Raw genomic sequence first — 17707 nt, forward strand, 5'->3', positions numbered from 1 at the left:
TTCCATTTCGAAGTGGTACTTTACTGGTACAGAGGGACTCCTTTTTAAAAAAACATCAAATACAAAGTTTCCGTATTCAGAAATATTGTGGAAATAAAGTTACTCTGATTTGTTATTATTATTATTATTATTATTTGACGGAGTTTACGCGTATTTCGTTTGATACATGTAGTTTATTATGGAAAGTTAAATTACAAACTGATATTACATAGTAAGGAAAGGACATATGCAACTATGCAACCGTATTAAACAAAAATACGACGCATCGCAAAAAAGGAGCAATGCTACCAACGTATTGTAACGTAGGGAGATTCTATTGCCAATATTATTTTTAGGCATCTTTATTACGAAAACCTGAATGTGCGTGTAGGTAGTATGAACACCCTCGTTCATAAATATGTGGACACTTACTATAAATAATTAATATACACCGTAAATTCTTACTATAAAACTTTTGTTGGTAAATTCTACATTGGATGTGTATTTAACAATATTTAATAATATTAAATGTTTGGAATGCCATATTCAATTTTATACTGGAACTATGGGATCATTTAGATAGAAAAGTTCAAAAAGAATGTTCAATATATCAAATACACTTATGACGAAATATTACAAAATAAATGAGTTAATGTTACTTCGGATACAACGATGAAATTAAGTTTGGTAAAAGAAATGTTAACACTATCTAGTTTTTTCTATAGTCTTTTTTACCATTACTAATGTGATATTCAAAAAATCTATTAATAAAGTATATTCGTTAATGCAATATAAGTATATCGAAACATAAATGATTTTATTAATTATTTACACCCACATTAATTAAAATCATCGTTAAGAGCGAAGTCGTTATTCTGTTACTAAATCTTTCTAGGAGCGTTTCAAAACTCGGTACTTTCAACAGGCAACAAAATGAAAAAGCTGAACAGAAGTTGGATGTACGCTTAGGTAGCAACAAAACGCGAATAAAAGAGCCAGTATTCGATGCTGGCTCCAGTTACGCTCTTGTCCGTTCCCGTGCCTTCTCCAGTTCCGAAGTTCGCGTAGAAACGAAATGTACCCGCTAAGGAAACAGCGGAATACCTCTTCGTTGATTTTCATGCTATTCATTTGGCGAAGTTCGCCCGACGCCCACGCGTTCCACGATGGTCGAGAATCAGAGAAATGGAGCCCATTTCGAACGACTCAACGGAGCCGCGATCTCTCTGCCGGTGGAAGTTTAAATCTTTCCTTTTTTTTCCATTCCTCCGTTGGTTCTTTCGAGCTATGCTTACGTCCCTCTTCCTTCCTCACCCGCCAGACTCCGGCTCTCTGTCGGACCTATTTTAATGGCAGAAATAATGATTGAACATTACGGTAACGGTATTTAACTTCTCCCGCATAGCGGCCGCCGGTTGGAACGAGCCGTTAGAGATGAGAAAAGTTGAAATGGGAAATGGAATTGGATGCATAACCCGGCTGGGTGGGAGATGCAAGGGAAACCTGAACCACGACGATTCGCTTTCCACCCTTCCTACTCTCTTTATTCTTGTCTGTCACCTTGCATCTCGGCCGGATCTTTCTCCAGTTTGATCCTTCTCTCCTTCATCGTTATTTCTCCTGATCCCGTTCTACCATCGGCAACGGTTCTTCTAACTTCGACAAGCGCTGATCGGAGCCGTCGATTGAACCAGTCACGGGATTTTCTGAAATGAGATGGAGCCCTTGGATAGTTTGCGCCTCAACCCTTTCGATGTTGAGGTTTCGACGCTTAGAACGCAATGTGTGCAGAAATCCAGTAGAGCTGATTGTAAAGCAATGCCACCTGAACGCTTATTAGCTTTCATAGCAAGGACTTCACTAATCCATTGAGGCATCCTACTGTAGAATTTGAAAAAAATTGATTCTTACTAAATTTTTTTATGAGACTGGTACTCTTGTATTTTTTAACAGTTTCGGTGCAGTTTTCTTGATTTTTTTTGTAGCCAAAGTATTTGATATAAACTTTTAAGATTTGGTATGTTTATTTACTCATGTGTATTTAAGATTCTGTTAAATTTATAAATGTCATGCTCAATTCGTTTTAAAGTTATATATAATATACCACGTCACGTCGAATGTACCGGGGCCAACATGTTAACCCTTTGACTGCGGGACGATTTTTACTGGAAATTCTAGGAAGCGTAGAGATATGAATTTAAAAAAAATATATATGATTATAGAGAATGCTAAGACGGAACTTTTTTATATTTACAGTTTATCCATGGGTAGCTTAGTTTCAAAAATAAAAATTAAAAACTTAAAAGACCTTCTTCCTGAGATCTCGCAGTGATTTGATCCTGTTGCTGTTGTCGTAAAGAAAAAAAACAACAGTTGAACAACCAAATTTAAAAAAAAAATACCATCTTATACAGAATGGCAAAACGAAATTTTTTTCGTATTTACAGTTTATTCATACGACGTTTAGTTTCAGAGATAAAAATTGAAAACTTGAAAGACTTTTTTCCTGAGATCTCGTAGTGATCTGATCCTGTTCCTGTTGTTATTAAAGAAATAAAATAACAGTTGAACAACCAAATTTTTAAAAAAAATACCACCTTATACAGAATGACAAAACGAAATTTTTTTGGAATTTACAGTTTATTCATACGATGTTTAGTTTCAGAGATAAAAATTGAAAAGTTATAAGACCTTTTTTTTAAATTGAATTTTTGCAACGAATTTCTAACCTTTTAATTTTTATTTTTGAAACTAAGCGTCCTATGAATAAACTGTAAATATAAAAAAATTTCATTCCACCATTCCCTATGAGTTGATATTTTTTAGAAATTGATTCAACTATTACAAACATTTCTCTGAGCTCATTTCTCGAGGGCGTATACAACACTCTACGTGGTCAAAGGGTCAATTTTGTTTAGAATAGCATGTGTGATGAAAGTGTTTTCCGTATCCAAATATAGAGGGCGTGTAAAAGCTCTACGCTTACATCTCTTATTCTCTCTCAGCATTTTTTATATAGAGCGTCATGTGTATCTGATTTTATGATCAGTTTACTATATCATATTATTTCTATTATTATGTATTTGTATAACCTAACTGTGTATCTGCGTGTTGTTTAATAAATAGTTATGCACATAATAAGTTCTATGTCTAAACCCTCTATATGTGATTCTTTCAAAAAATTTGAGTGGCTTTCTGAAGTGTTTCCATAAAATAATTTGGTTTCCCAATATCATTTTATACGTTCTCGGCATATTTTATTAAGTAAATAAAAAAAATAAAAAAATGGATTACGACGGTGATTAGGAATCTATGATTGAGACAGTATCAAATAAATAATTTCGAATATTAATATATTGCAAGTATTATATAAAAATGTAAACAAAATCGGTGTTAACGATTGGTAATTCGGAGTCAAGAAAGAATCACCTGATCTCTACGGCCAAGCTTCTGCCAGGCTTCATGGATTTAAATCCTTCTTTATTGCGAAAGAATACGTTTTATCAAAGTATTTCTGTCGTGCATTCTATTTTTATCGACTGTTTCACTTCAAGCAGTTTCTTCAAATAATATTAGTCTTTTAATACTAAAAATATTGACTTAGAGTTTCTATTTCCTTTGACCGTTCCAAATCACTCTCTTTGAACCAATACAACGCTATCGTAAGACGTAGGAGCAATTTTTGCGAAAATATCTCATTATCGTTGAAACTTATCGATAGCAAGAAAATTGACGTTTGGTTTGTTGAAACATATTGACCGCAGATTGCTTGGAAATGCACAATTAACGCGCAAAATGCTTTCAAGCAATACTACGTGGCATGTGTGGTTTAACCTTCTAAATTGCTATTCGCAAGCGTTTGTCCAGCTAAATTCGCCGAATGAAATATCGTATCCATTTTAACCCGCCGTTCTTGCCAACAGTGTTCGCAATTATGGTTTTTGCTATAATATATTAAGCGTTCCTCATGAGCGAGTTTCTTGCCGGAAAGTTCCGTGGGAGTTCGCCGAGTAATATAACAATCGGTCACCCTCAACGATTAATTACATGCGCATAGTTATTCTGCGACGAAGTTAGCATATACGTAGCGCTAGAACATGCAAAATCATTCACTAAGTGGTTTCACAAAAAACAATGAAAACACTTCCTCTTACTCTTACAAATTAATTAATAGTGCGTATACATATTTGAAAAGTTGTTATTTACGTATGTATTTCAATATTTTAAATTCAATTCATTAAGAATAACAACTGTTGAGACATAAGGTATATTTTTTATTCTTCATTTACAGTTACTTTATAATTACGAACTACAGTTTTATCTATTACATTTTCCATCATTTGTCTTAATTTTGCGATTACGTATCAAACAATTTCCTAATGGGGTTGAGTTAATAAATGAACCAATCTTTTTCTGTTTCTTCCGGAAGAAAGAAGGTTAAGATTATAATTTTTCTTAAAACTTTAATTTGTTTTATATACGTTTAAACTGTATAAATTTAATTTCAATTTATTGATTCTACACATTTACTATGAAAAATGTTTTATTTTTGTTTAATTATAGACAAATTACATATTTTTCATAACATCTGCTATACATGGTAGAATGAGTTTATGTAATATATGAAACGTTTGTTTAATTAATAAATATTTTGCTTGAAAGGCATAATGTCATCAAAAATACATACAAGCTAAATGACTACTAACTTGATGTTGTTAAATTGTTTATCAAATGTAATAAAAAATGAATTACAAGTACAACAACAAGTTGTTGTCTAATCGCGATGAGGTTAAACTAATTGAATAAAATATGAACTATGCGTTTATTCTTTCGCTTCTCTAAAACTATTTCCACTTTACCTGGGTCAAAGTTTTAAACTCGTAGTTGTACAGATTAATTATCCATAAAATTTAAAATTGACAAAAGGGTGAAGCGAATATTACAAAAAAATAAAGTTCCCGAATGAAGTCTTAAACAACGCTATCTTCTTAAAAAGCAATTGTGAAAAAGTTTTTTATCCTCGAATATTATGAAAATCTTGTTCCTAACTTTGTTAAGAAACTTTTAGCGTTGAATGCGTTTCATAAACTAATTTCACCTTACACCGATGCAGTAATATTAATTAAGGGGACAAAATTTCAATAAGCTTTTAAGAAACTCGAAGAATTCGCGACTACAATTAAACTCCATTCAGAATTTCCTCGGCGACAAGATATACCGCGCGTCGAGGGAGAAATGGAAAATTAAAAATCGCTAATTTAACCACTGTTTCCTAAAATTGGATATTATATCCAGGAAATCAAGATTCCCGAGGAAAAATCTCGAAGAAGAATCAAGTAAATAACTTCTTCGGCTGCCAGTACTTTCAATTAACCTTCGTTAAACTTAAAAGTAGTACTAGCCAGAGGGTGCAGACTGGAGCCAGGATTATCGATAAAAGTTTAACCGGCAAAGAGGAAGGAAAAAGAGAAAGGAAGTAACCAGCGAGGAAAAACAGCAAGTTAATTCTGACTGAATACGTTCATTACACGATAATTACAACCGCATGGAACTCTGTGTTTCTTCGTTTCACAAAGACCGAGAAAAACGTAACACAATGTTAGTCTAATGGAGGAAAAATACAATTTAAAAGGTGTAGGTGAATTGAATCTAAATACACGAGACTGTAACGAAAGCTTCACCGTATAAATTATTTCTTTAACGTAGTCGATTATTTTGAAAACAATATTGAAATTATTATATAAAAATAGTTTATCCATAATTTTAATGATGACTTTATCGGATTGTTTTATTAAGCATTATAATTAAGAGGTCCAGTAATTATCTTTCTTGTGATTTAAATTTTTTAGTGCGTTGACCATTTTATTTCTTGTAAAATAGTTAACGCATTCGATACTTGTTTGATATAACTTAGGATGAGGCGATTAGTAATTTTGTTAACGTTGCAAACATTAAAGCATGGTGTGAATTCAATATTTATATTTTAGTTCATTTATTTCAATATCTAAGATAATTAAATATTGAAAGCAAAAGGGACATGAACCACGTATGATCGGTTACAGTTTATGTTTCTTAAATCAATTTCTAAAAAATATCAACTCATAGGGAATGGTGAAATGAATTTTTTTTATATTTACAGTTTATTCATAGGTCGCTTAGTTTCCAAAAAAAAAAAAAAAAATTAAAAGGTTAGACATTTGTTGCAAAAATTTAATTTAAAAAAACGGTTTTCTAACTTTTCAATTTTTATCTCTAAAACTAAACATCGTATGAATAAACTGTAAATACAAAAAAGTCCCGTCTTATCATTCTCTACAAGCTAATATTTTTTTAACATTCACACCTCCACGCCGCTTAGAATTTCCAGCAATAGTCGTCCCATAATCAAAGACTTGGGTTTTGGTCTCCTCAGAACAATCCGGTGACTGATCAATTTTTCATTCTTGAATATTTTTGTTCTTAAATTTTATACAAAAATATCAATGTATTCCTTTCTTCAATTAAATTTCTTAGATTTCATAAAGTACACCTTTAAAGTGAAAAAGTGTCACAAGTAACCCCATTTAACGGCGCAAAGAACACTGCTTGTGTCCATAATACGGCGCGGAGTATAAACACAAGGGGATTACGATTATTGCGAAGAAAGAACAAGTCCGTTGGAAGTAATTAATCCCTGGAGTCCTTGTCTAGATTTCCACTCATGAACTTTAGAGAAACTTCTATTCAGCGAGTTCCTTAGCCGAGGCTTATACACGCCCAAGGCAGCCGGCCCTTACAAATCCGCTTCGCACGGTCCCGAATTAATTACATGCATGCGCCGTGGAGGATCATTAGCTGCTGATATCTTCAGACAGACGCGTGAAATGCCCTGAAACTGTACAACTGAGCTAGGAAAGTTGCTAGGGATTAGTTTAAACCCACCCTCGATTCTCAATTTCTGACCTAGTCCGACCATCCGGGAGCTGTCGTATCAATTATTTTCGCGTTTAGAGGTCTGCGCATCCTCGTTAACTGGACTTTCCTTAACGATACTATTAGGACGCTAGCTGGTACAGAGGATGTTTCCTTTATCACGGTTAACCCGAATCCTTCGCTTTTTATGCGTACAGTAAGCCATGAAAATATTCAAACACTTTTAAATGAAACGTTTGATGATTGAAACATGTGAATCACATTAGGAATCTTAGATTAATATTGTTGATGTTTGTGTCCTTATTGTATAGTATTTTTTTTGTCTAATGGTTTTCTGATGATATGGTATATGATAGGTTGATTGTTCTTGTTTTGTATTTTCTACTAATAATATCTAATGTTTATTTCAACCTCGATACTATTCCTATTAAAATTATGCCAATGATTGATTATCTCTCAGCTGGACCGTTCAACATGATGGTCAAATTGTAGCATTGATAAATAATTAATTGAATTTTCAATTCCCTCTCCATCCAAGTAAGCAGTATCCTTCATTGAGATTTTACAGTTTTTTTAATAGCCGAGAAGATTTCTTTTTCCATAGTTATTTATAATTGTTTTGGATTAAATTTCAATGTTTTACTTTTAATTAAATTTTGGACCATTATGTGACTACACATCAATCTTGAGAGAGCAAATAAAATTTTCACGATATCACGATAGCTGACGTTTCATTGTTATGTATTTAAAGATCATGACAGTAATTAACGTAGCGTAATCGAAACATTGTTTCTCGATTTATGATTGAATCTATTTGAGATATGTATCGGTAACACGCAGTTTACGGAATAATGAATATTAATTTCCAACATCATTAGCGATGCAAATTATCGGTTATAGACAACCTTCAGTCACTGATTATCAAAACACACATGTAACAATGTTAGGCGTTGAAATTCTATGATCATTTATCACTCTTAACGACGTATGTACATTTTCATGAAGAATTATTGTGATTCAACAATGTGCTTCGATTATGTTTATATTAAGATAATATCAAAATTTGTTGTATATTTAATTATGCAAATTGTCTGTTTATCGAAAGGATGCATAAATATAACACTACCAGTTCGACCACTGTGACGTCCTTCATTGCTCTATGTTCAGTCTTTATTGAAAAATTGATTTATCTTTCATTTTTCTTCTTCTTTTGTTTTATTCTGCTTCTTTTGTTTCATTAGCTGCTTGCGCTGACTATTCTCGTGCGATGCGACTCTTCATTCATTTACACATTTCTCATAATACACCAAAAAGATATTATTTCAAGACACTCGTTTAAAAATGTATCACAACAAATAAATTATTTTATTTTCATAGCATCAAACAGAATAGGCTATTTACTATTTAAAATAATATTGTACTCAGCTCTAAAATAAAATATTACTTTTCTGAACTATACCTGTTATCTATTTAAATTCCAACAAGCTCTCGACTAGTTAATTGGTTTTGATTAGTTACCTGAATTTACGCCTTGAATTTCCTTCGTTCTTTTTTTATAAACTTGCCTCATCGACGAACGAAAGGAAACAGAAAGAAACAAAACCGTAGAGTTTTCGAGAAGACTTCCGAGGAGATTTTAGATTAATTCCTCTCCTACAGATTGAAATTTATTACAATCTTCTTAACCTGGCTAAAGTCGGCCAAGATTATTTTCCGGCATTAAGTTTTCGTCACGTTCCCATCGTAGATTTTGCTACGACTGGTTCGTGAGCGCTGGGACACGATCGTAAATTCGTGAGAATTCCGGCGCTCCTGCGAGAACATCGCAGAACCGTTCGTACCGGCGCGTTTTATCGCCCTAGGGATGAGGTAAGAGATAGCGGAAGATTATGTATTTCACAGCCTCCGGCCTTTCCAGAGTGTTACCGTTTCCCGAAATCTTTTTCTACCGCGCGCCCAGGTCTGTTTACACGTGGCGTCGCTCGCCTCATTTATGTGTTTGCGCAAACAGTTTGAAGCTTTCAGCGAACGACGTACTACGTCGATACTAATTTCTCCATTTTTATTGCACGTTCAAATCAGTTACAGAAAGAATCTTCAGATGAACAAACATTTCTAATAGATGCTTCTGAGACTTCAATTTATTTTTATACAAATGCAAACGGTTATTGGAGATTATTAGTACGGGATACATAGACATGAATACAATTGTGTCTCCAACATGTACTTTAATTTGTTCTATGGTGGAAAACTTGTATGTGAGTGGTTGTCAAGTAATAATTGACTTTGCTACAAACACAACCATACTGTGATTGACTCTAGTTTAAATTTGGTTCAATTTATCACTATCATTAATGTTCCAAAAATTGAATAGCACGTATATATGTAGGAGTTACTGTAAAACATTTCATCGATGATCTTCTTTTGACGTATTAATTGAAACAGAAACCAACGTGCATAGATACACAAATGCATGCACACATTCACATATCCGTACATATAGAATTTTGTCAGGAATTCTTATAGCATCGATACCTTATAAACAGAACTTACCGTACTCTATTTTATTTTTTTCAAATAAACCTCTGCCTGTGACAAAGAAAAACAGAGGTCAGCCTACATGCATACATACATATACACATCTCTTACATGTAGAACTCGGTAACTGATTTAAAATTTCAATTCTTTTTATTTATAAGAAATCCCGGTGCCAAGTTTTCTGATTTTCCAATAAACCACATTTGATACATATCCATATACATGTATAGAATTTTTCCAAGAATTTGTGTAGCATCAATGCCTTGCACACAGAACTCAGCATACATATTTCATGATTTAAAAGTGAAAAAATGGCCATAATAAAGTAAAAAGTGGCCAACGTACATGCATACATATACACATTTTTACATATAGAAATTTATAGGTTCATATGTAAAAATCACCATACAAACTTCTGATAAACCACTTCTGAAATATAAAACAAAACATAGTCGAACATACATATATACACAGGTGTTTAGATACAGAATATTGTAACTGGTTTACAAGATCAATATTATAATTAGACTGCGGATCTTTATGCAAAATAAAATCTTGGCAAACGTGTCTACAAAAATTGAACCTAAATAGGAATTTATTTTACTCTGCAAATACTATAATACGAACTTTACTCTCAATATTTTTTATATTCTTGCATACTGCGTGCATTTTGTAGTTTCTTGCACATTCAAATTTTCTATAAATGCATAAAGATCCGCAGTCTAATTATAATAGCATCAACACTATTTGGATACAACTCACCTATATTTATGATTCTGATAGGCATTTTCTGAGGAAAATCATAATGGTGATCAAGGTACATACAACGTATATGTATCAATCGATGTAGAATTTTTTAAACGGTTGACAGTACTAAGATTTGAATAGTATCAATGTCAATATTATCATGTAGAGCAAAAAATGATTCGAATAGAGTTGAATGGTTTCAAATGAGGTTGATTCTGATGTTATTAATTTTTCATACCTTTTTATTCTTTAAATGACTTTCATTTTTTACTACAACAGTCGATGCAGCTTCATATTCTCTACAAAAATGTCTTAAGATATTTACATTTAAAAATCATTAGTTTAAAAGATATTTTAATTTTAGTAACGTTACGAAATGATTTCGTCGATATCATGGCTCTCTTGATATTCTTACGCGACATTTACATTACACGACACTTTTTGTATTGATGATACTTGTCTTCGCACCCTTATTGTTAGCTTTATGTATATTGTTACATAATTTGCCATTGCATATCCGGCACACAATGTGGATTCGATATGTACCTTGTATACATGTTTCTAGATACAGAATCTTTACATTTACCAGTTTACAAGACAAATATTGCAATAGCCACGCTGGTATACACGAAGCTCACCATGCCAAATGTCATCACCATCTTAAAGCTAACATCTCATTTAAAATACCATTTAATTCGAATCATATTTAAGCTAATCATCCATTATTTTTTACCTATTTTTTATTAGTATATATGGTAGTAATAACAAAAAAATTGAAGAGCCACGATTTATACCTTTATAGCCGCCACACATTAGGCAACTTTCCGCAACATAAATTTGTACGAAGTTGCGTTATTACCCTCGTATCCGTGAAACATTTAACTCGTATTTGTCCGTATTAATCGCCGCGTATTTCAGCGAAACTATTCAGATCACGAAACACAGCCGCGAACAGTTCTCGAACAAAGTTATCTACGGTTATTGCGTTAGCCATATTTTTAGCTCCAGTCCCCAGGAAACTTCTATCCATGAGATTATTTAAAATTAAATAACAAGTTGCGCAATAGCCCCGGTCTCCTCCAATCGACGCCGATAACTTGATCCTGAATACGTGCCGGCAATGACTAACTTCTGCCACGTACACACTTTCTCGCTTTTTTTTTCCCTGTCGGCCATCGTCGAGGCAACTATCGAAAGTTTCTATAAATTTCTCAAGGCAATACGTAGCCTGAATATCCCCGGATATAACGATCCCGGTTTTCTCCGAGGATATTTTAGTTCGCGCAGGAACTCGGGCGGAGGAAAGTTTCTCGTGGAACTTCTTCCAAAGGAATTTCTAACTATTTGGGAGAGGCGATAAAAACTACCTTTTTTCTCTGACGTCTATTCGCGCACATCTCGCTAACGCTGTTACTTTTATGAGAGCTAATAACGATACTCTTTGATGAATCAGTTAATTATCAAAGACCATATTTTACCGTATTACTCTTATTACTGCATAAATTTTCTAACACTAGATTGCATGTTAATATTAATTCTGCCTCTATGAAAGAGATTGGAAGAAGAAAAGAAATAGTTTATAACATCTCAATGTATCGAAGTTTTTAAAATTTCTTAAACAAATTAATGTTTTTCAGAAACTGTAACTGTAACTGTAAAATTTAACTGAAAGTTTCTATCGAATCTGTGGCAATCCATTCAATCATAAACAATTAATTACAAAAATTATACATAAAAATTAGAAATAAAAATTTACAGGTTTAGATGCAGGAATATGTAAGATTTATTCTTATCCAGGAAGACAGACTTGGAGCCAGTAATTTTAGATGTATATTACATATGTAGATTTGGTTTACTTATGAAATATTATAAGTGTAAATCTCTTATAACTAATTTTTATTACTTTGAAATCCGAATTTTTATTGTTTGATTTCTGTTAGAATATTGTTGACACAGTAATTTAAGTAAAAACCATCAAGGAAGCAAGTAAATTTCAATATTTAGTCATTCACTCTATTCATGGAATACGTTTTATGAATCTAATGATTGATTGATATATTTTATTTGAGTGATAATCTTGTCGGATTGTTAACACTTTTCTTGGTCCGGTCTTGCTTGTACAATTCACAAATCTTACACATGTGTGTTTACAATTCACCAGTCTTACACATATGTGTTTTTTTTCCATTACATTTACATTAGATTTACATTTACGTAATTATATTTAAGTAATTATAAACAGTCTCATTTCATTGTTTATATAATTTCAGGTTAAAATAATTTAAAATCAATGATGGGCACTTGACTAGAATTTAAGAATAACATTGGGTTCCAGTATGAGACAGGATGTGCGCGTTAATGGGTTCCATAAGTCTCCTGGAAGCGCCCCCTGTGGCGCTTCGGGTACGATGTGACGTCAACTTGCGCATAAACAAATGGAAATCCCGCGACAGCGCATCGCTGGTCTCCGAGAACGTTGGCGACGGGGGTGAGAGTGGGACGCGAGACGCCCTGATTGGGCCTTATTCTGAATCGGGGCCCGCTAGCGCACCCCTAGGCGAGCGGAGGGGTGATAGCGTGGGCGAAGAAGGGGTAGCGCGAGGCATCGTCGGCTGGCACCCCAAGCGACGGAGTCAATTCGATTTAGACAACCTTCGACAAGGGGACTCTACTTCGAAACGGGCGTTACATTGCGAGTCTTCGGGCGATAATTGTAATTCCTAAAATATCAATAAATTTCAAAGATGTTAGTTTTCGCAAACCGGAGAGTTTTATCTCCTATACCGTGTCTGCACGCTTTATCCCGAACAGAATGTAACCTAGACTTAAGTTAAATACGAGCGTAAGCAACTTTGCACACACCCAGAGGACACTTTAAAACTACTCCTGACGAAGTTTCACGAAAATCGGTTGAAAACTCCCATAGTTATGACGTTTTGAAGAAGTGTCCCTATTTTTTTGAGGGCGAGTGTATTAAAGTACATTTGATAATTTTTTCAATTCCTTCCTCACGGAAATCTTCGAGATATCAACATTAGACATTAACATATCTAAAATATTCTCGAAGTTGAAAATAATTGAGTTTCTCTGTAAAAAAGAATTACGAAAAACATTTGATATTTTGCCTCCTAATGTGGTTTCCTCCCTTAATGTGGTTTAGTGAAAAGCTCTAATTGCAGAAGGATGGGCTCATAATAACACCTTGGGAGATTTTGCTTTTTGCTGGAATTCAAGGAAGATTTTCGTTGCAATTTACAGGTATCGACTGGACATAAATTGCTAGCCGTGGAAGAGAAACGATAATCGCGACGTCGTAAATCCTGCGAATCTCATTTCTCTGGTACTTATATCTGTCACCTAATACATTTCTCCTAGGTCATTAACGTGGCTCTGCGCGATTGTTGGCATATATTATCTCCAATGTACCTTCGGACGTATTCCTTCCAAGAAATCGATGTGTAAAATCTACGGAAACGTTTCCCTTATATTCTTCAAGCATTTGAATATTAGAAAACGAGGAAATATTCAGTAATTTATTCGCTGTTCTGTTTGATACACTGGAACTTAGTTTTGCGTGTCACATTTTCAAGTTATTCACTATGTGTTGGCAACGATTGATCAGGAATTGCTAAAACTAATAGTTTTATTCTTGCCGCTGTGAATATGCAGTCATCCGTGTTAACGAATGGCTTAGTTTGAAGAAATACAGGACTAGTATAGATGAGAGCAATTTTTGACTGAATTGTTTCGAGGAACACTGTGTTAACTACTCAGATTCCTCGATAATCTAAATTCAAATTGTACATATATAATACATATAAATAATATATTGGTTCATATACAATTATAGATAAATTGTATGTTTTTCTTTCTATGGAAACTATTTCAATCTATAATAATAAATTATGTGTGCATATATGTATAAAAATGCTTATAATAATACATACAATTAGTTGTTTTTTCTGTATATGTCATGTTCGTTGTGTCTGTTATATATTGAAAACATTCAGATGTAAAAAGAACATACAATTCATCTATAATTGCATAAAAACAAACATATTTCTTTGTAGTAAGCATGCAGTTAGAATCACAAATTAAAATAAAATATGAGTAGTGTATAGCATAGACTTCTTTCTATGGGAATAAAAATAAAAAAATTGATATGCCAATCAACCAGTTAATTACGTAATGTAGTATACGAAAAATATTCGTTACTCGCAGGACCTCCAATCCCCGTTTATTAAAATATCATCAAGCAAAATTAACAAGCACTATTTTGATCGAATAAAAATTCCCCTGCGATTTTTCTCAACTTCCTAGGTGCTCTTCAGTCATGTTCACATCATTGTTCAAGGTCGTTGTTCGTCGTACAGCCGCCGCTTTCGCGTGCAATTTACAAACTCGATTTAAACCAGCAGGGTTTTAATAGCTCGTTGGATGGGAGTAAAAAAAGAATAAAAAAAAGGAAAATGAAAAAACTTGGGCGTTGTACGCGAACGAGGAAGGAAAAAGGGGAACGGGCAGACGTAGAGAGTATATAGGAGCGTGAGCGATCTACGCGTAGAAAACTACGGGCAACGCCGGAATCCGATTTGATGCTTGAAAATGCGCGTCCGTCGCTGCATGTGTAGACACGTAAGCCGGCTATATCATCGTCGCTTTCCAAAGGATCTTTTGAAATTTACATTGACGTATTAAATCATATTGAATTATGCAGTATCACGTAATTCCGTGCGATCATTCTGGGTCACCGTCGTTGCCCGCGTCCCCTCCGCCTGCGTTTGCATAAATGGAGCATGAAATGGACGCGTCGCACGTGGACCGTTTGGGAATGGTTTCTGGGCGAAAAACCATTGGGAACCTGGGGAGACGTGATTTGCACGGGAACGTATAATCTACCCCGATAAGTAGCCGTCATTTCGACGGCGAAACCAAAACTAGGCCAGTCCAATGCCTCGAAATCTACTCGAGAATTGAATAATTAGAAAGAGACATTTTATTTTATTAATGAGTATATCTTAATGTGAATTTTAACAGTAATCATAACGAACTAGTCAATTTTTAATTTGCCACGTGTGTTTTGAACTTCTTTTTATTTATTTTCTTTATTAATCGGCGTATTTTAATGTGAATTTTAACACTATTCCTAACGAACTAGTCAATTTGACTCATGTGTTTTAAACTTCTTTTTATAATATCTCAATTGTTAATACTATTTTTGACGCAATTTTTTATGACGATTGTTGAAATAGAGACGTCATTTTTCATTTTTCATCCTCGGCAATTCAAAGATATAGTATGTAATACAATAAGACGATTTTAGACGATAATGAACAATTCCAATGTTTTTGCTTGTAATAATACTATTCAGAGTGAGTATACAAATATTTTTGTAGGAACTTTATATAATTTATTTATTGATTTATATTAATGTTAAAATAGCTTTCGTTGAATAAGTGTTGTTATAAGTGAAGTAGAATAAACAGAGTAATTCAAAATATAAAAAATCTGAGGGTCGTTCAAACTCAACTATCCAAATATTCACTTTTTGTACGTTAATAAAAATATGAAATTTAGAAATACGATTTAGAATACAAAAACAAATATAGAAAAGACTAAAAGATTAAAGATAAAAAAGTTCTTATTGTATTTATCTACAATTTGAGACTCCACGCATAGTGCTGTGTTGACATTATTTGCTTTACATTTATTGCGTGAAACAATATTTCATTACATTTTTTTTACTTCGCATTAAAAATAATTTCTTTTCTTTAAAAAAATAAGAAAGAAATTCTCTCTCCATTTGTAGCGTTGTACATGCTTCGTTCCTGGTTCTGGGTTCTCATTAGTGAAGCAATCTTGAAGGGGAAATTGCAATATTATTGTGAAAAATCTCAGAATATACAGGAATTTTAAATTAAATTAAAGATGTTCATAATTAAGAGTGTAGAAAAAGTATACATAGTACTAAATTTAATGTACGTACTAACTTTAAAACATGACGTTGGCTCACATACGTAGTAAAAAAGAAAAAATATCTCAAGTTTTCTCATTTGTCAAATACTGAACACTACATAACAAGATCTAACCACTTCGCACTCGCCACTCTTAGTCGTCGCTAAGAATCATATTAAAACTGTTGATGCGAAGTTCCATCTATTAAAAAAAAGATTTTGTTAACAGTGTCTTTATTTACAAATAAATTTAAAGTATTACTTTGTTTGGTGAACAGTTAATAAAATTTACTTGTGTTATATAACTTAAAAAGATAAAAAGTGATGTGTTCAAATGAGAGTTATTAATTACAAATTGAAAATTCAATGATTCATTAGTTATTACTTAATTGATTACATAATTTCTAATAAAGTGTAGTATAATATTTCTTATATTTATTTCGCACTTGTTCCATTATACAAGTTGAGCAAAAAACAGAAATTCTTTTAATTTAATTACTCAATCTTACTTTCGTAATGAAACATCCTGAACTAGAAACATATTTTTTAATTAGTAACTGAATCAATCAGGCTACAAATATTTTGTATTCGTTAATATCTTACGTTATATTCATTTCTGAAGCTCACCTATTGAACTACACGACCTGTATATTTTGTAACATGAACAAAAAATCGAGCGCTAGCCAGGAAATGTTAGAAGTGCTCGAGCAGAGTGGGACGTTGTGAGTGGTGGCAACAACGTTCCGGAAATTGATGTTGAAAAATAACGACACAGTACGTTACAGGATGGGCGTTAACAACGTACGACAGTTAATGGAAAACAAAAGGTTTTTTAATGGTCTTTCCGTTGATTCTGTAACTGAATTGCTAAATTTGATGAAAGAACCATTGTTCGGGGAGAAATTTCTCCAAACCTGGAAAATAAAAGTCACGATATACGTACGATAAATCTAGCATTAAATTGATGCGTTAAAACGTGTTGAATGTTTTTAACATTTTCGTTCTCGAAGATCGCTGTAAATATTCGCTTCGAAAATTCGAACAATTTTGAGGTCATTGAACACTAACACTAGGACACATGGATTAAATATTTTGGTCTTGAGAATTTTTCTACAATTATAATAGTTTAATTAAATAATTGTAACTAAGACGGGAGATTTAAAAATTCGGAAATTAAGACAATTGCGATATCTTGAGAATATGTAGATTGTATATTTACGAGTAGAAACGTAATTTTTATTATTGCTACTGTTTAGTTTCATTTTAATGTTGTAAAATCAACCATTAAAGATTAATTAATTAGTTCTGTGTAACAATTGCGTATTATTGTAATCGTGATTCAAGAGTTTCGAGAGAACCATTTGTTACAGACTGAATTCCTCCTATAAAATCACCTATCAATGACCGTTTAATACATTTCATTTAACAATTGCTTTTGACTGTGATAATCATTCAAAGATAATTATTCGTTAACGAATGAATTCCAGAACTTACTAAACCTTTATGACATATAAATAATAAATAATTAAAGCAAAAGTAAAGAAAGAATCTTTAATTAATTTTTAATCGTGGTTCTT

General features: G+C 33.0%; 1 protein-coding gene across 1 annotated transcript in view; it reads left to right on the forward strand.

Moving 5' to 3' along the window:
* Positions 1-17707, forward strand: part of LOC128876107 (E3 ubiquitin-protein ligase MIB1) — a 421765-nt gene that overhangs the window by 363823 nt on the left and 40235 nt on the right. The window lies entirely within an intron of this gene.

Source organism: Hylaeus volcanicus, chromosome 5 (genome assembly GCF_026283585.1).
Source record: "Hylaeus volcanicus isolate JK05 chromosome 5, UHH_iyHylVolc1.0_haploid, whole genome shotgun sequence".
In the NCBI taxonomy this organism is placed as follows: Eukaryota; Metazoa; Arthropoda; class Insecta; order Hymenoptera; family Colletidae; genus Hylaeus; species Hylaeus volcanicus.